A 21,195-nucleotide genomic window follows, 5' to 3' on the forward strand; every position below is an offset into this window, starting at 1 on the left:
ATTGAAGCTGTTTCACTTTTTGTGTAAATAAATCCGTCAGCTTTTCTCTAATATGTTTTAAGAATACTTTTTCCACGAAAGAAGCCTTTTGAAGAAAAGTAAAGAGTAGCACTGCACTTAAAACGAGCAGAATCCACAAAAAAGTTTCTCCAAGAAAGTATAAAGAAAAAAAATATATTAAACCAAAGATGAGCAGAAAAAAAGTTAAATAATACTTCAAGAAGAAATTAATCATAAATCATTATCAGTAAATAAATGAAATCCAAAAGAAACCTAAATTGCAATAAAAAGTCAATTCAAACTTAAAACGAGCAGAAACTACCTCAGCGGGAAATAGGGCTAAGTCTTCTAAAAACCAGAACGTTATTTCCGCTTTACTGAAGCAATATTCATTTAGAGCTATGTATTGCTATTTCTCATAACATAAAAAAAAATCCTTGCATAAATCACTATAAAAGGCAAGATTATCGAAAATAACAAACAAATGTGGGTCGAAAGTCTAATATATAGTGACATTCCTGAATGTCTCAACAGTTTGGATATACAAAGGTTATACAAGAGAAAAAGGTTTAAACGTATCTTGTTTAGATCCAAGTGCAAATTACGTTCTCGTCTTTAGAAAGCAAAGGGGGAGTTAGCCGTATATCTCTTGGTGATAATTTCTACTCGTTGCAAGTTTGACTTGGTTATATAACGCAATTCTTTTACTTTTGGTTTTCATTTGATACAATAGTGATTTACGGTCGTTTCACGCTTAACATATTATTTGACTTTATTTCTGCTCATCTTTGGCTTAATAGAGCTCTTTATTTAAAAAGAAAAATTTCTTATGGAAATGGTCTCTTAAAATTAATTTCCGATCGTTCTTATTTGAAAAGTCCTTTTAGTTAGTTAACATAAGAATATTTCGAATCTTTTTGGTTTTTCGTCAAACCGTATGCTGTACGATTCCCGCTTTATATGGCTATAAGGAAAGAAAGCTTGGGGTGGCCAGGGTACGTTTTGCGAATGAATGATGACAGGTTGCCGGAGATTGTCCTTTTTGGCCAACCGTCAAGGGCTAAACGGAAAGCCGGTCATCCTTGTCTGGGTCGGGAAGATGTCATATTGAAAGATTTAAAGGAAATGGGAAATTCCTGGGAGGGTGTAACGAAGGAGGCTTTAAACGGATTGGGATTGGAGGTGGGGCTTGCGTAGCTGTGTTGGCCTCAGGTGGCTTGGTGCTGTGGTGAATTTTTAGTAGTAGTAGATGAAATTTATACTTTAGCTTGCTATTTATGTGTGGTAGAGATTTTTTTAAAACAATCTTTAACAATAGCTATAGAATAGTTTTTTGGATGGACGGGTGCGGGGAATGATATCCAAATAAACTGCTTGAAAATCTGCTTAATCTCTTAGGGCTCTATAGGCATGATGGGTATCTATTCCCCATCATGTTATAACCCTGAATATATACAGCATTAATCAGGCATTCTCTTTCGTAGACCCTGAAAATTCCAACTAAATCCACTAATGTTTTTTTTTTTGAGATATCGCACATTCGCGCTTTTCACATCCATGGTTGCACATAGAGTGTTTTGATCTAGTTCAAATTCCCAATCAAAATGTCTTCACAGTTTTAATTTAATAGCCTTAGCCGTTCTCAAGTTATCGGAGATATGCCCTTTTGACAGCATTAGATGCATATTTTCCTTTGATTTAGTTTAAGATCCTCAATAACAATAAGGCCTGACGTTCCAGAGTAATACCCTTAGTTTTTCCGGGGGTATTGCACAGACAACCAATGGACGATCTGCATACACATAGTTTCTTTTGATCTAGTTTTAAATCCCCTTTAGTTTTCACTGAAAGTTTCAACTCAACAACCTGTTTCGTTCCTGAGATATTGCATCTGTGGGATTTTGACAACCTAAACATACTTTAACTCTTTTCATTTAGCTCAATAGTATTAGCAGTGTAAGTACTAGCGGTAGTGGTAGTAGTAGTAGTAGTAGTAGTAGTGGTATTAATAGTAATAGTAGTAATAATAGCGGTAGTAGTTGTAGAAATAGTAACAATCAAAGTTAAACCTTCAGAAGAAATAAAAAAAAACATCTAAAATTCCTCAAATAGCTAGAAGTCATCAAAAAAATGTTTGCTGTTTTATTAGCCATGGGATACAGTTTAATAAAATATATCCATTTTAGATTTTTTTTTTTCGTCTCTGCAGTCACAAGAAATATTTAAAATTGACTCAACTTTATTAAAAACTAGTTGTCTGATTAAATTTTCAAGTTTGTAGAAATGTATACTAATTCAAGTGAGGACGAAAGACACTAAGTAAGACGGATTTAAGAAAAACATAGTATTTGAAGATCATATCGACCCAGTAGTCCTAGAATATTGCGAGAGGGCTTATTCGAAACTAAATTAAAAGTTCTAGTGCCCTTTTAAAGTGACTAATTACATTGGAGGGAAACTAGCCCCCTTCCCCACTCATTATTGCCCAAAGCCACCTGATCAAAATTTTGAGATATCCATTTTGTTCAGCATAGTCGGAAAATCTATTAACTAAGTCTTTGAGGATGACTTAATGCCCACAGTCCCTGGTAGGATGGCTGCAAGCTATGAGCTTTGCCCATTTTTTACATATAGTATTGGTTATTGGGAAGTATACAGACGTTTCAGTGGGAATTTTTCTGGTGACCGGGGGGGTTGGGGGTTGGGAAGGGATTATGTGGGAGGATCTTCCCATGGATGATTTTTTCATGGGGGATGGTATGAAAGGGGTGCCAGATTTCCCAGCATTATTCAGAAAACGGTCAGAAATTAAATAACAAAACAAGTTTTTTCAACTGAATGTAAGGAGCAACATTAAAATTTAAAACGAAGACAAATTATTAAGAATATGAGGAGGTTCGCCCCTTCGTAAATACCTCGCTCTTTACGCTTGAGCTTTTTTTTAGTACTTTCAATTGAGCTATGTATTGTAATTAAACGGCCTTTTTGATTCAGGAGGTCATTCTTAAAGAATTGGAACAAAATTCAAACTTTAGTGTGATAGTTAGGGCGCCAGATTCCTTATCATGCACCCACCCAAGCTGGAAGGTAAAAAAAAAAATGCTGAGGACGGATCCTAGGGTAGTCAACCATGCTGAAAACCAAATTCGTAGGACGTATGTTCGCCGTTGGGGTATTTCTGAGATATAGGCCAAAAACGCCAAATTTAGGTTATAACTAAGTGTGACAATTTAAGAATTTTTTTGCAAGTTACTGGGTTGAAGAATCCGGTGTAACATTATATCAGTCGAAAGAAGAGGTCTAGATCTAAGGAATATGATTTTTAAATTGAAAAAAAAACACCACGTTTTTTTCTATTTACTTGAGTTTCAAAATAAGTGCTGTAAAATCCGACAAATATCTCAAAGAAAGGCTAAAAACTCAAAATTTCTTTAAGGTAACAAGCTTCTTTTCATATTAGAAAATAAAGTTCATTCAGCTCCGTACGATTTGACATAAGAAATATAAACTATTTTTATTATTAAAAAGTCTGCGATTTTTTTGTTGTGTCACTGAAATGATCACTAGCCGTATCGTGAAAAGGGACATAGTTTTTTTCTTCAGAAGGTAGGAATACTTCAGATTTCCTAACTGTTTAAAATTTTTACTTTTACTTAAATATAAAGATAGGTTTAAAAAGAAATATTTACTAAAAAGGTGATTTTTTTTAGAATAGACGAATATGTTTTCTGGTGTGCTAAGGGGTCTGCAATTACCATTTTGGGACCTGATTTGCCACTGATACGACTGAGCTATTTACTACAAGAAAGAATTCTGCTTCACAAATGGATTCAATTGACGCACTGGAGTTGTCTTACTCGGCTGACCCGTAAAATTGGTTAATAGTAACTTATTAGGGACCTGCTGTAATTAAAAGTAAAAGGTCTCAAATAAAACTTTCAAAGATATTCCTCATTTTCTTCTTCCGAGAATTCTGATGGAGCAGGGTCAGACTCCCTGCATTCCCTCCTCGTTCCACGGAAGGAGCATAAGCTGCAGCATCCTTTCATTTTTGAGCAGCTACAGTCTTTCCTCCATCTTCCGCTTTTGCATCTGCAGTAAGCTTCCCGGCTTGATGCTTCTTTACTGCTTGAGACGACCACATCTACTCCCCCTTCAGCCATCTTCCGCCCATGGAGGCTTTGATCTGGAAGGCTCAGCCGAGCCTTTACTGACGACAAAATTATCCATGTAGCGAATAAGGCTCTTCGTATGCATGGCTTGAAGGTGTGGTCAGAAGGTGGTAGTCTTCTCACATCTTGTATCTGGCACCAAATGTGAGCCCTTACATTTGCCAGTTAATTGAGTTCGGCCTGTTTACCGTACATTACACCGACCAGGGATTTTGATAGGTCGTAAGCTTTTCTAAGCGAGTCGGCCGAAATATTCCCTTCTGCATCCTTGTTCCGAACCATTTTTTACGCAAAAGTTGGAGACGCCGCAGTATTTAAGACGGAAGCTTTCCTGCCACCAAAGAAAAAGTTCGTTGTGTCATATCCTGATAGACAATGCACGAACGGTAACATAATCCGCCTTCTTTGGACAAGTGGACTCCATCTGCCAGCTCGTGTACTGGGATAATGTAAGACGGGAACTTCAAGAAAAGTTCGCTCAGTCCCTATTCTTGAAGCTCTTCAGAGACAATTAACACAGGATGCTGCCACGTCTGTGTCGTTGGCATGCACAACAATGCTATAAGTGTAATGGCTAACGTACTTAGCATGCATCATAAAGCATTAGTCAGCCTCTTCGTGGATGGAGGACAAGCATTCCTTGTAGTCACAGTATTCTGGTTAAGGTGGATTGCAGCCACACTTGACCAGAGACACTTAGAACCTCTCCTTGAACCCACTCGAGAGAAAAAGGTTGAGTGTGCTCGTAAGCAGGTTTCATACAAAATTTCGTGGAGCTGGCTTTTAGATGCTAAGCTTGCAAATACAGCATCCCCTTCTTCAATTTTGCTATGAGTGGAAATCTGGAGGTTTTTTCCTTTCCCTCGTCGGAGTCTGTATGCTGATTTCAAGGTGATCGGCTCTCCGGTGTCTGTGAGCTTTCCAAACAGCCCGTCGTATCCATCTGCGACAGCGTGGACTTCAGGAATACCCACTGGAAGATCATTCAGCAACGATAGAAGCAATCTTTCTGCGAAGGATTCTCAGGAGATCGGTTCTAGGGACACCCTTCACTTTCTGAGTTTTTCTCCCTGAAGGGAAAGTTCGAAGTCCAAACTTTTTCACATCTACTTTCCAGTTGCACATAAAGTCTTTAAACACCTCTTTTCCTTTTGTGGCTACCCAAGTAATATCAGGAACAATCTTCTCATCGTCTGCAACTTCTGACGTCACAATATTTACTTAGTCAAAGTCCACTCTTCAAAACAGATTGCCGCATTCAGGGAAAATGTCTTGAACTCTATCTCACGAAAGTTGTAATCGACTTGTCGTCCACTGATTGTCCTCGTGATGTTTCAGTGTCACTGTGGATACGTTGACTACTTGTAGGAAACCCTTGCTGATGGCAGCGGAAACTGGTAATATAAGAATCCAACCTTCATTCCGTCTCTCATCCATTTGTTCTCGTATTATTCCGGCCATCGTCTTTGCATCCTTGTTCACTGTACATTCCAGTGACTGATAGGACCAGGTGGCCGTGAACATGGTGTGCACTCTCCTCACTGCAAAGTATGCAAAGTGTCTTCTAGTTCGTCTAATCGTCAATCGTCTATTTGTTCAGCCCTGAATAGAGCATCCAACAGAATCTATAAAATCTTGCTATTCTACCGTGAGATATGGAAACTACCTATTTTACTACCTATTACAAACTACCTATTGCAAAGTACTATTTTATAACTATTTATTGCAAATTACTATTTATTAGTTAGGCACAAATTACCTAAACTACAGATTGCTAATTCTACCTATTTTTTATTGTTTCTGGGCCAGTAAATGCCACAGTCCCGAAAGAGTTAAAATATTTCGTTTGACTGTGGAGTTTCAACTTCATTTTTTTTTGTCAATCCTGGCTATTGCTCGCGCCTCCCCATAGACTAGCCCATGCCTCCCTGGGAAGGTGTGCCTCCCAGTTTGGAAAGCGCTGCCCTAGTCGATGTGTTGTGCCATAGTCCTAACAAACTGATCATGTCCCATGAAATAACTGTTTGTCTGCCTAAATAATACTAATTAACTGGTGTTTACCTTTACTTTGACAGTACTGCATCCTCACTTCGTGATCATTGACTTTCTATCTGTCCAGGAATGATTATATCAACCCGCTGTCACGCGATGAAAAAAAACTTTTGGCTTGGTGGCGGGCTACTAAAAAATTCCTATTATTGGGTACACTCGGTAAAAACGTTGCAGACCCCTAGGGCATAATAATGTAAACTTTTTATTCTTAGCTCAATGTGTTCGGAATTAAACGGGCTTTCTATTTTAATATAAAGAATTACTTTGTCTTGAAAAGTTTTTCACTTTTCCGTTAGAAATCTGTTGACAAAAATCTGAATTTTTTTAAACTGTAGTAAAAAGTGTACTTTTTTTTTTGCAAAGTCATATTCGTGTAGCCCCAAGTCTCTTCTGTCGATTGATGTAAGATTACGCTGATTTGACCAGTCTTATCTGTACAAAAAATTAGAATCATCGAACCTCATTGTAGGCCGAATTTGGTGTTTTTGGCCTATTTATCAGAACCACCCCAACGGCGAACATGTGCCAAACGATGTTCGTTTTCAGCATAGTCGACTACCTCGGGATCTACCCTTAACATTTTTGTACCTTCCGGCATGGGTACTAATCAAAATAAGCGAGATACAGAATCTGGAGCTCTGACTATGAAGAATGAGGTATTGAGTAGGGGACGAACCCCCTCATATACATAATAATTTCTGTTCTAATGTTGCTCCTTGTTTTCAGTTGAAAAAAATGTTTTTTCATTTAATATCATAGGTAGCGCAACAGTACTGCCTAAGTAAACAGCGAAGTGGGCCACTTGTGTTATTATTATATTTTTTTTCACCAAAAGCCACATCATATGGAGTTGTCATAGAAACTTCGGAGGGGGCTTAGTCGATTGGACACTGAAAGTTTTACTGTCCTTTTTAGGAGTCAAAATTGATTGCAGGGAAACATGCCCTCCTCCCACGCCTTTTTCGCTACTCTCCTGTCGAAGACATCCAATAAGAATTTTGAGATTTGCATTTTGTTCAGCGAAGTTAAAAAGTTAAATAACTATGTCTCTCAGGATGACATGAACACCCCTAAAGTTCTTGAAACAAGGACTGTAGGTTATGCGAATTGCCATTGTTTATATGCAGTATTTGTTCTTGGAAAAAGGAGGAGTGTTTGGTTCTGGGTCTCCAAAAAGGTGAAGGGTATTAAGATGAAGCTTTCATGGAATGTTGATGGAAGTGTTAAAATAGACCAGAGCACACTATGTGCATTCAAGTGGTCAAAAGGAGGTAACAGCAATATTTCAGGACCGTCTCAGAGTTTTAAGTTAAAACTTTAGGGTATGATGAGGAGGATGCTCAACTGACCAAAAAGGCAATATTTGCATGCCGCTACTGCTATTATGACTACTTCTATAGCTAAGGGTCTTGAGGTAAAAATTTTAGGTAATGTTGAGGAGAAAATTAAACTAAATCAAAACAAACTGTGTGCATGCACTTTTTGAAAAGGTCGTATCAGCAGTATCAGAAACGACTCAGAGCATGAATTTGAAAATTACAGGATCTGGTAAGAGGGATACTGAACTAACCGAAGGAAGCTATGTGCATACTACTGCTACTACTACTTCCACTGCTACTACCGCAAATGTTACTAATACTACTACTACAACTGCTACTGCAATAACTATTGCTACTGCTGCTACTACCACTAAACATCAGAAACAAGAAGAACCATAGGGAATTCCTTTTGTAAGACAGTGGATATCTAATTTGAATGAATATTTCGGCCCTATGTCCAAGGGCTGTCCTCAGCAAAACATCTATATATATATATATATATATATATATATATATATATATATATATATATATATATATATATATATATATATATATATATATATATATATATATATAGTTGTAAATATATAAGAGACGAAAAACTTACAACAGCATACGATCACTAAAACTAAATGATTTTTTCTAAGTGAATTTTCTTCCCAGCATCCTTACTTCAGTGAAGTTCAACCATGACTCTTTGAAGGAATATTTCGGCTCTATGTCCAAGGGCTGTCCTCTGCAAAATATAAATATGTAAAAGAAGAAAAACTTGTAACAATATACGATCAAAAAAAACTAAATAAACTATTTTTTTCAAATAGTCCCAGCACCAGTATCCTTACTTCAGCGAAGTTCCACCAGGAGTCAATTTTCAATTTTTGTGATGGAAAGGCCATGTGGTCTTCGTTGCTATTTGCTACTACCACTACTAAAACGTAAGGTATTAAAGTGAAAATTTTCGGGGATTTTAAGGAACGCTATACTAAATCAAAATATGTTATGTGCATACATGTTGTCGGAAACTTGCATCAGCAATATCTCAGGAACAGCTTCAAGGCAGGTTGGGGAGGATGTCTAGCCAACCAAAAGGCACGATGTGTGTACTTCTACTACTACTACTTTTGAGAATTTTTTTTTATCAAGTGTAACACGCAAATAATTTAAGTTATGTCAGTGTCTGATATTCACACCGTCTCGATGAAATAGAGCTACTTACAATACATTAAGCTGAACTAAGCTTACTAGGTTGCAGTAGTAGCTGCAAACTTAGTAAAGAGTGAACATCGGAAAATAGTAAATAAAAATTGAAAAAAAAGTGTTATCAAATAACTTATAGTATGGGAAAATTTCAAATAATCACTGAACTAATAATGCACCATTGTAATCGCCAGTACTGAAAACTTGCAACCACTAAGGCTAAAAAAACTGCATCTTGAAAGCCCGGAAAAATTATCGGTTTGTATGGGTAGTACTGTTGTGTCTGGGTAGCACTGTTGTGTATTTTTTTTTTTTTCCAGGGGACGTTCATATCCAACCCATTGTAATAGAATGTCCAGAGACGATTCATCTGATTGGACAGTTAAAGTGGTAATTCTATTTTTAAGTAACTAAAGAGATCATGGCACAAGCAATTGCTTATTCCTGGCACTGTATGCCACAGAATAATAATTTTGACTCAAATATGGCAAACAGCCCAATGACTTACATTGGATATATGCATGAAGCTACACTGTCAACTGGAACTCTGGCATGGAACCAAGACTTATTTTATGAGATACGATTAATCAGCTTTAATGGTAGAGCACTCACCTAGCATGCAAGTGATACAGGGATCGGATCCTTTGCGTCTGTCTTTTCCCAAAGAGAAGAATGTGGAATCAAAATCCTGATTGTTGGAACGTATTAATCGGTATTTTTTTTTTTTTTTTAATTCAGTTGGAGTAACATGAAATGTATTTTTTCCTCGATAAATAAATTAATAGTCATTCAAAACGGTACAACTATAATCATAGTAAATAAAAAAAAAACAAGCTTTGCCAACAGGAAGTCAGGAGCAACATTGAAAATTAGAAAAAAACATAATTCCGATTGTGGGGTGGGGCTACTCCTCAATACATCACTCTTTACGCTAATTTTTTTTAATAACTTTAAATAATATTTCTTATTTTAAATAAACGACTCTTTTGTTTCGAGAGTCATTCTTAAAGGATTGGAAGAAAAGTCAAACTTTAACTGTGATGAGCGAGTTAATGAGGAGTGGGTCACCCCTCACATACAGAATAATTTCAGTTTGTCTTATGTGTTAATGTTTCTTCTTAATTTACGTTGAAAAACTTTTTTTTTCATTTTATTTCTGACTGTTTTTTATAACATGCCTGAAATTCCTTTCTCTCTCCCCGTGTAAAATTTATCTTGGAAAATTCCCTCGTAAGCCTTCCTCACAAACAGAAGGAAAATCGTTCCCCTCCACCAAAAATTACCCAAAAAATTTTCTATATAATTCCTAATAACAAATACAATATGTGAAAAAATCCAATTTTGCAAATTGCGCAACTTACAGCCCTTTCCCCATGAAATATGGAGGGTCATGTTGTCACCAAGAGTATATTTGTTGGACTTTTTAGCTATGCTGAAATAAATTATTATATTTAAATTTTGATCGGATGTCTTTGGGAGAAAGGGGGGCGTTGGGGGGGGGGCTTTTGCTCTCCATTCTTTTCGGTTACTTACGAAGGACACCAGAACTTTTGATTTCCGTACGAGTGAGCTCTCTAGAGATCTTCTAGTAGCTTTGGCTGGATACGACCGCACCTGTGGGGTGGGGGTGAAAACGCATCCGTGATCTTTCTTCAGCCAAAAAGATAAAATACCGTATTTTTTTTATAAGAGCTTGAAACCCCAATAGTATGGCTTTCTGATATGCTGACTCTGATGGCGTGATTATTACTAGGATCGCTTGATCTGTCGAGGCTGTTTACTCTGTTTTAGACAATCAGGAAAATGTTCTTAGGATAATAGCTTTTGAGGGATAACATTAAACTGAATCAACTTTATATATTTGGAATCAGCATAAAATGCCAATTCTTTTTATGTATCTATTCTTGTCAAAGTTCAGCTTTTTAGATTTGTATTTTAGAAAAAACTCTAATTATCCTCTCTATAAAAAAGGTGATAGCAGTGAGTGTAGCAATTGTAGTCATTGGCCTGGTTTCTGAAGATAGCAAATTACTTACTATGATGATACATTTTTGACTTTAAGATATTGTAGATACAATTTTAAGAGACGAATAGTGTGGTTTTAGGAAGGATAGAGGATGTGTCGACCAAATTTTCACTCTAAGATTAACAATTGTATATTACAATTTATATTGTATAACAATTGTAACATTGTATGATTAACGATTTATAGATTATGAGCAAGGATTTGATGCAGCTGATAAAGGAGCTTTAGGAATGCATTATCCTTGTATGGTGTATCAAACAAATACATTAATGTGATTAGTGCTATGTAAAAGAATAATATTGCTAGCTGGGTTACGTTCTATCCCCCTGTATATGGATCATTTTGATGGACCTTGATTTAAAGAACAAAAGAAAGGCAATGGGAGAATACAAAATCAATGGGGAAATAAAACTTTCCCGGACTTAGATTTTGCTGATGGTTTAAGCATCCTAGAAGAAAGTGTTGGCAAAATAAATGAACTTTTAGAGGTTTTGCGATTTCAGGAAACAAGAACAGGTCTGAAAATCGTTGAAGAAGATTCAGTCACTAAGGCTAGGATAAGTGGAGATGAAAAAGTAATGTTTGGTAAGGAGAAGATTGGCCAAGTGGACAGCTGCATTTACCTAGTTAGTATTAGTAGTAAAGGCAGTGGGATGCAGTGAAGGTGTTATAGGAAGAATAGCTAAGGTCCAGGGTGTTCTTTCACAGTTGAAAAAAGCTTGGGATAATAGGAAGATAAGATTGCTATCCAAGATTAGAATATTGGAAGTTTCAGTGTTGGCAGCGGTCGATTATGGTTACGAAGTGCAGAAACTCCGAAAAACAGAGGATGATTCGCTTGATTTTTTTTTCAGATAAATTACTTACAGATTTTTTTGGGTATCCGATTGACTGACCGTATCTCAATAGCCGGCTGTACCAATAGTATGGTTAAAGCAAAGAAAAAGCAGGTTTTTGTTTTCTACATGCTATTTAAGGATTTTCTGCTCCTAGTCTTGTTTTGCTGCGTCAGTTTTGAGTTTTCTGTAGAGCGCTAGTTTTGCAAGATCCTAAAAGCATGGACAAATCATTAGTTGATTTATTTAAACTAATTTATTGATGTCACATCTTTTTGCTCCTTTTAAATTTCAACTTCGCTATTTACTTCCAGTAGAAAAAACTATGCTTTTTAATTAATCCTGGCCCGTTCTTAATTAAGAAAAGATATCACCCAAAAACACGGTCAAATATACACTCCATTTCCTTTGCATGGTCCGCATTGATGTGTATGCAAATATTCCACCTTGGAAACTTCCGTTTCATTTAGTCTAGGAACTTGAACGGAATAACCCATAACTGCTCACATCACTGTATCAATTAAGTTCTAAAAAAAAGTGTAAACTGCAAAACAGGTCAACATAACATCTGCGCTGGTGGAAATAATAAGCAAACCAATAAGAATGTGACATAAAAGACTGATTATTTATGCTATTGACGTTTTTTTTCCGTTTAGAATTGCTCCTGGACGTGGGGCCGAAATATTCAGAACATTTTTTTAAAATTAAAGTGTTATTTTGTTTTTATTTTTTGTTCACTGCTTTGTGGAAATTAAAACCCTTTTTAGTTCCTCATACGTACACTCTGAGGAGTGGCGCCCCTTGAGGAAACTAAAGCCTAGTAAACGACACAGCTTTCGCGCGGGATTTTTATGAATGGATTTTTTTCTGGGTTTGATTTGTTCTGGTGGGTGTTTCCTGGCTGAAAAACCTCTTTCTAGCTAAATATCTACTAAATATTTGTAGGCATAAATATATAACGAGTCGGCACAAATTAGCGAAACCATTTGAGGAATTAGTGTATCGTCTGCTTTAATTAAGGACAGGTACATACTGTAATCTTGATGGATTTTATGATTAAAATTTAACCATATAGGAAAATTCCCAAATAATCCTAGAAGGAAAATAAGTTGTAATAGGCACAATAGTTTATTTATGTGATGTTGGGGGGGGGGTAAGGTGTAGCATATTCTGCAGTAGGCACAAATACTTCACTTCGGATTTTCTAATCTGGCAAATTGAAAATCCCTGTATGATTTTAGTTTAAGCAAATTGTTGCTTTTCAACTTTTCTGATGAAAGTTATCTATGAAGCCTTACTTTTATTTTGTCTTTTCTCTAGCATGGAGCTGTTACCCCTAAGGCTACACGGAAAATTTCACACTCAGAGATCCTGTTTTGACCTTTTTACCGTTCTGGCTATTTTCAAATTCTGATCCGACGTCACAGGGGCACATGGAGGTTGAAATAGCGGCATGCACAAAACCACCCCATTTTCAATCAATTCAAATTGATAATAGAGGCACTAAAATCTTAGCTTTCTATCGATTTTGCCCTCCTTCTCCTCTCCAAGATTATACGACTATCCTCTGTATGTTTTGTCTTCTGGAAAAAATATTTGGGAAACACATCGTTAATGATTTTTCGTTTTTATACCTTTCTTAACGTTCTCCAAAGTTCATTATATTCAGATTTTAATAAAAATTTTGAACGATATATAGAGAGTTCAGAGCGGTTTCCAGGAGATGTACAAAGATCGTTTCGTCTTTAGTTAATGAGAACGGGGCAATGCCTGTTAAAAGGAGACTTGAGTCAGTTTCAGGGTCATCGTTAGCACTTGGAAATGACAGCGAATTTCTCAGAACTTCTAAGAGAGGAGGATACGATTCCCAAGTTTTAATTAAAGCCGCTTTCATGCCGTAGCTAAAATGACAATTAAGGATAGGCTCTATCCGATTGGTTGATTTTCGTACTTCGAAAATTATGCTGGAAATTTCGGAAAGATAGAGAGAGAAAGGGAACTTTATACTTCTAAATTAAAAATGGTGGCATACAAGGAAGAAATAGCGCTTTAGATGAACTAACTTTCTAACTGGAGGACTAGAGAATAACTTACTAAAATATTTAACGTCTCGGAAACTTTGTAATATGCAGGTGATTTGATTCAATTCTCTAGAAATATACAATAATTTTCAAACTAGCCAACTTCACTATTATTAAACTAGTATGCAATACAATGTTGTTGTTGTTTTTTTTTTGTGTGTGTGTACGTGTGTCAAGTTTCATTGGCCTGTAGAGGATAAAAATTACTTGAGCTGGGCACTTTCAGAAACAAAATATTAACTGAGCTTGAAAAACATTTAAATCAAAAGAAAATTAAGACTGAAGAAAAATTTTATACAAATAGCAAATAGATTCTTAAGAATAATACGACTCCGTAAGTTTGCTTGAATTTCACTGGAAGAATAAGCCAAGTTTGAACAAAAAAGGGGGGGGGGGTTCTGTTAAAAAAATTAAAATATGGAGGAAAGAAGGAGCATTGTGAGATTTCTGGGGATAGGTCCCAGGATCTGTACTCTCTTTCAACCTACCTGGGCAAGACCCCCAGCTTTTAAAGACTCTTTTGTACAGGTTTTTTTTTGGGGGGGACTTCATTGTTACTAATTACTAGTTTCGGCGCAATGGTTCTCCTGTCCTCTTGTGTTTAAAATTTTTCGAAGTTATTCCATTATTCATTCATTTCAATTTTTTGTTAATTAAAAGAGGGCCTTTCCGAAGCCAAGAGCTGGGGGTTAGCAAAAAAACAAAAAACCTGTACAAAAGAGTCTTTAAAAGCTGGGGGTTTGGGGGGCGGCAGCCCCCCAACTGCCTCTTCTAATTCCTGTACGTTTTAAGGTTCGACTTTGGGACGCAGCCTCTTTAACTCTTTAAGAAAACGAAGTTTTTTTCATATTATTTCTGTACGTTTTTCTACAATCCATGGTGGATGTAATTTAATAATTCCTGTACTCCTCGTACAGGAATTAGGAGAGGAACTTGGGTGGCTGCCGCCCCCCCCCCCGCTTTTAAATCATTGTATAAAATAGAAAAAAAATAGATAGAATGACCGAAATGTTTCTTTTGCTCATAAGAAGCTAATATTCTGTTATCTCTCAAATGATAAGCTGTCCAGGTGTTATCAAAAATTTTTCTGGAATGGAGCTGGATTTTTATGATGCTTGCAGTCATTCTCGCCGTGCCGAGCTGATTATTTTGATGTACTTGAATGTTGATATTCGTAACTTTTAAGAATTTCAAAAATTAACATGAGACTATTAGACTATTAGGACTATAAGAAGACTATTAGGAGAGGCAAACCCCCCGCTTTTAAAGACTCTTTTGTACAGGTTTAATTTTTTTCATATTAATTCTGTACGTTTTTCTACAATCCATGGTGGATGTAATTTAATAATTCCTGTACTCCTCGTACAGGAATTAGGAGAGGAACCCCCCCCCCGCTTTTAAATCATTGTATAAAATAGAAAAAAAATAGATAGAATGACCGAAATGTTTCTTTTGCTCATAAGAAGCTAATATTCTGTTATCTCTCAAATGATAAGCTGTCCAGGTGTTATCAAAATTTTTTTGATGTTGTGAAAAAAAACCGCCCGTAAGGGACTTGAACCCTTGACCCGAGGATTAAAAGTCTCACGCTCTAACAACTGATCTAATAACTTGCATGTGTGTAAATATAACTTCTCAATAGCTTTTAAAAATTTCAAATTAACATGGGCTCTTATGGAGAGAAATCCGTTAATTTAAATAGCTAATGGGTGGTTTCTGGAAAACAGGGAAGGAGTTATCGGATCAAGCTGAAATTTCGCGGATAAGCTCCTGGGCCGTAGGGGACCTTAACTTGTGAATTTCAGCCCGATCGGACAACGTTAAAAGGGGTGGGGGGAGTTGGAGGGTCGAAACTTTCGGGGGGTTAAGATTTTCCTACGAAACTTTCATGGGAACTTACTCGGAGAATTCCGCATCGAATGAGTCTTCGTACACCCAGATCCGATGTCGGATGTGACCTGTAGGCGTGGCGAAAAAGAAAGTAAATGAATTTTAAGTGGCTATGCGTGGTTTCTTGAAAACAGGGAAGGAGTTATCGGATCAAGCTGAAATTTCGCGGATAAGCTCCTGGGCCCTAGGGGACCTTAACTTGTGAATTTCAGCCCGATCGCACAACGTTAAAGGGGGGCTTGGGTTGACAGGTCGAAACTTTCGGCCAGATTTTCCCCATGAAGAAAAAGTTGGAGGGGGATGAAATTTTGCAGGTTTCTTAGTTGGAGCTCGGGCTACGAAATGCATCCCTCTCCATCCGTCTGCGACCACTGGAACGGAAGATCGCTTAACATTGTCGTGTGTCGCCTCTTTATAGAGGCACGAGTGTGCCTCCTTGATAAAGGATATAAAAAGGTTTCTTTGGGTCAGAATTAAGTTCTTCTAACAATTTCGGATTGTTTTAACTGACTTCATAAAGAATGAAGTGCCTCGTATATATTATTTTTTCTGTCACCTTTGCTTAGAAAAATGCATGAGAGAAATTTCAAAAGGACTTACTTGACTAAAAAAAAAATATTTTTAGAGCCTCTTTTAAGGGTTGAAAGTAAATGAAGGCAGTTAGTTCACATCGAATGCCCTTTTCCCCCGGGACACCCTGTAACCACTCAGACTGTTAGACCGAAACTTCCTAACATTATTTGTCTCAGATTAGCCAAAGGTTTGAAAAATATTCCTACAAGGGTGAAATGACCCGCTCAACCTTACGGGTAGGGCTCTAAATTACGCCAATTGCTTATTGTTTCATTGTTACATAGTTAATTTAAAAACTAAGTTTTTCCGAAGGAAGTAAAGAGCGAAGTTGTAGCTTAAAACGGACAGAAACTATTAATTCACAGCCTATTTAATATACATAAATAAAACTAGTACAAATAAACCGAATAATTATATTTTCCAATTATTTTAGGATTACAGAAAACTAGCGCATTACTGAAAACACAAAAGTCAAGTATAAAAAACAGTAATTTTCATTCGTGAGTCAAAAGTGAGTATGTAGCCTGACAACAAGAAACAAATCTATAAGGCTTTTCATAGTCTTACACCAGTTGTGACATCAGTAACTTTCAGTATACAATTAAAATTATCTTAAAAACATAAGCATAAATTTAGTTTTTTTTTAATAACCGTGAAGTAATAGACAACATACAGAGATATTGGATTGATTTATCAGGTAGCATTTTGGTCGCACCAGCTACAATACAGTAATATACAGTCTTAAATTGTAAGAAATATTCTTTAGTATTACTTGAAATGAAGATAAAATAAGATGTAATATGAATTCTGGAAATCCGATTATTTCTGTCTATACAATAGTGAATTTCAAGCTATGACACAAATATCAAAGCTAGTCTCTAGTTATAATATTACCAAGATGGCTTTATTTCGAACTTGTGTACAAGCTAATCATGACGTGTCGTTTTCAGAACAAAAAAGAGAGCCAGTAACTGAACTGAGCAGAACTGAATTGAACTGAACTGTACAGAAGTGATACCAAATTACATGTAATAAAAATAAAGCAACAATCTGAAAATGGATTGTTGCTTTATCTTAAAAGGGATTGCTAATACTTTTATTCCGTAAAAAGTGTCCCTCATTAGTTTGCTTTTACTGTACCAAATTTCCTTTATTTTTTTGTGTTTTCTGTAAACTGCTAGTTTTTATAATCATAAAAGCATAAGAAAACATCATTAGTTGGTTTCTTTGTACTAGTTTTACTGATATATATTCGATAGACTGGGAAGCACTAAATTTTGTCAGTTTTAAGTTTCAACTTTGCTCTTTACTTCCCTCGAGAAAACTTAGTCTTTTTAAATTAATCTTTGTTCGTTTTTTATTATAAATTAATGCAGAAACAACATTTGACATGATCTTTTTCATTAATATGGAATAACGTATATTCGTTTTAAGTTTTAATGTACTCCTTATTTTCAGATGAAAACTTATTTTTAATATAATTTCTAATCATCACCAATCTAGGGGAGATAAGACGCCTCTAGAAAATACTGCTGACAACAGTGACGGCAAAAAAAAACTGTCAGTCTATACTACTACTACTGCTACTACTGCTACTACTGCTACTAATAACTCACTTCAGCACCAAGCTGCCTGAGGCCAACATAGCTACGCACCCTCCTCCTCCAACCTAATCTATTTTAGGCCTCCCTCTTTACACCCTCCCAGGAAGTTCCAATTTCCTTTAAATCTTTATTTGTGACATCTTCCCAACCAAGACAAGGACGACGACCTGCTTTTAGTGTAGCCCCAGATGGTTGGTCGAAAAGGACAATCTTCGGCAATCTGTCATCCTTCATCCACAGAATGTGGCCTAGCCATCTCAACCTTTCTTTCATTATAGCCCTAGAAAGCGGAATTGAACCACGTTTTTTGTACAATCTTCTGTTTGAAATACGATCAGTCAGAACAAAACCCAAAACAATCAGTAGGCAATTTCTCTTGAAAATGTCTAGTAAATTGTCACCTGCTTTTCGGAGCGCCCATGCTTCAGAGCCATATTTGACAACTGTCATCACTGTAGCTTCCAATATTCTAATCTTGGTTTAGAGACTTATCTTTTTATTCTTCCAAACTTTTTTTTTTAACTGTGAAAAAACACCCTGAGCATTAACTATTCTACTTTTAACATCTTCACTGCTCCCACCGTTTTCACTAATAATACTACCAAGATAAGTGAAGCTGCCAACCTGATCAATCTATTCGTTACCCAACGTCGCCTTTTCATCTTCACTTATTCCTAGCCTTAGTGACTTAGTCTTCTTCACATTAATTCTCATGCCTATTCTAGCACCCTGAACTCGCAAAACTTCTAAACTTTCATACATTTTGCTCACACTTTCATCTAATATACTTAAATCATCAGCATAATCTAAGTCCAGGGGTATTTTTCCTCCCCGTTTGATTCCGTGGTCTCCAATAGCCTTTCCTGTGCTCCTTAAGACGAAGCCCATCAAAATGAACCATGTAAAGGGGGATACAACACAACCCTGCTTAACTCCTGATTATATACAAAACCAGTTGCTAACCTCATTTCCTACCTTAACCGCAGCAGTATTATTCTGGTACATAGCAAAAATCACTTTAATTTATTTTTCTGGTATACCTTATAAGACCTTTGCTAACGCTCTTCTATTAACAGAATCGAAAGCTTGCTCATAATCGATCAAATTGAGGACCAAAGGTGTTTGACAACGAAGGGACTTCTCAACTATTAATCTAAGAGTGAAAACTTGGTCGACACATCCTCTACCTTTTCTAAAACCGCACTGTTGTTCCCTTCAAACTTTGTCTACAGCATCTCTCAGTCTAAAAAGTATCATATTATTAATTAATTTGCTACCTACAGAGCCCAGACTATTGCCTCGATAACTACGACACTCACTCTTGTCACTTTTCTTAAACAATAGTTTAATTAACGTTTTCCTAAAATCATGAGGTTCCCCTTTTCAAAAATCATATTCATAATCTTCAGCATGTTACTCCTAACCTCAGTGCCACCATATTAAAAAAACTCATTTATCACACTATCAGCACATGGAGCCTTATTATTTTTTAATCCTTTTAATACTATCGCTAATTCTTCCTCACTAAACAAATCTTCCTTCACATCCAAGGTATCACAAACTTTTTCATTTTCATCTATATCTTTTCCCACAACTGTATCTAGGTTTAGCACATTCTCAAAATGTCTCACCCATCTTTCTTTAACTTTTGCCTTAACACTAAATCTGGCCCCATTTTTATCCTTAACTGGGACTAGTCCGGGTTGAAAACTCCCTTTCAATTTATTAATATGCCAGTATAATATTTTACTATTATGCCGTCTAGCTGCATCTTCCAGATCCTCAGCAACTTTATCCATGGCCTCCACTTCACATCTCCTTAGTTCATATTTTAATGCATTCTCCACTTTCTTTACATTCCTTCTGTTTTCATACGACCTATCACTCAGATAATTCTTGTACAAACCCCTTCTACTCTCTATTAAACCTAAAGCCTTTTCACTAATATTCCTAGTTGTAGTCTTAGCGCTCTTGCCTAAGACACCATCAGCAACTTCAGAAATTGTTTTTTCTGAAATAATTCCATCCATCTTCCACATAGTAAAATTTTAAACTCTCAAGTTTAGTATTCAACTGTTCCTGGATTGTTTCTCTCAATTTTCATCCTGGAGTCTACTAATATCATAACTTTCCGGGAGGTGGCTACCCTTCCAAAATTTCAGATTTAAATTAACTTTAGACACTACTAGATGATGATCTTTACTTTTAACATCAATAGCAGCACTCCTATACAACTCTAGTATCTTGTATTGATCCTGCTAGTCTTCAGTTTACAATAGAATAATCAATAAGGTTTGCTGTCTTACCATCACGTGAATATCATGTCAACTTATGGGCCATTTTTTGACCAAACACCGTATTGGTTATAACTAGGTTGTTTAACCTACAAAATTGCAAAAATCTATAGCCATTACTGTTTTCTTTTCCTACACCAAATTTACCTAGGCTAGGATACAACCTATTCCTATTTTTACTTGCCTGGGCGTTAAAATCTCCTAGCAAAAACACCATATTTCTACCTGGTACCCTGTCTATTTGCTCCTGTAACTGTAAGTAAAATTCATATGAGTCACTAGTATCTCCATCAATTGGTTCAACAGGGGTATATACTACTATAACTGATATCCTGAACTTTCTAGTCATAAAATAAGCAATTAGTATTTATTATTAATACTTTTCCGGCCTAAACAAGACTTAGCAGCTTCCTTATTCATCATGAGCCCTACTCTTTGAATATGTACCCTATCCTTCCTGGCTGAGTAAACAAATTCTATGTCACCTAATTTCATGCTTCCTACCCCTGGGATATAAGTTTCTGAAACTCCTAATAAATACAGTTCAAACCCTCTGAATTCGTCAGCCAAAACGGATTCGATCGTCATTTTTTAACGTCGTAACATTCCAAGTTTCAATTTTCGTGTTCTTTAAATCTTTGAATCTATTTTGGCCTCAGAAAAAGCAATGATCCCAGATACCAGTGCAGGATGGGGACCAACATATATGCTCAAGTCTACATCTGTTGTCCTCTACCAAAACCTAGGATGATTATCTAATAATTAACTAACTAATGCAACTAATAAATAGTTGCAGTAAATTGCAACTTTACTTTTTAGACTATAAAATAAAAGATAAAAATAACACATGCAAGCCCTGCTGTACTCTGCTAAAACCTAGCATGCAAACTAATCATTAACTAACTAATGCAACTAATTAACAGTTGTAATAAATTGTAACTTTCCTTTTAATTTATACCCTAAAATAAAGAAAAGAGAAAACACTAAAAAGCTCTATTGTCCTCTACCAAACCTAGCATGTTAACTAATAATTAACTAATAAATAGCCAATTTGGTCTAATTGAAACACCTCACAAGCCACACCTTATAAAAAAAAAGAAAAAAAGAAAAAATATATAATTTAAATTAAGAAGAATACTTATTAGAAA

General features: G+C 36.2%; 1 protein-coding gene across 4 annotated transcripts in view; it reads left to right on the plus strand.

Annotated features, from left to right (window-relative positions):
• The window catches only part of LOC136030301 (zinc finger protein 628-like), a 271,742-nt gene that overhangs the window by 40,760 nt on the left and 209,787 nt on the right, over nucleotides 1-21,195 (plus strand). For all 4 annotated transcript variants that reach the window (XM_065709172.1, XM_065709174.1, XM_065709171.1 and 1 more), the window contains one exon: nucleotides 9,064-9,455. The gene's annotated coding sequence lies outside the window, so the exon portion shown is untranslated. The remainder of the gene's footprint in view (nucleotides 1-9,063; nucleotides 9,456-21,195) is intronic.

This window comes from Artemia franciscana, chromosome 8, assembly GCF_032884065.1.
Source record: "Artemia franciscana chromosome 8, ASM3288406v1, whole genome shotgun sequence".
Taxonomy (NCBI): Eukaryota; Metazoa; Arthropoda; class Branchiopoda; order Anostraca; family Artemiidae; genus Artemia; species Artemia franciscana.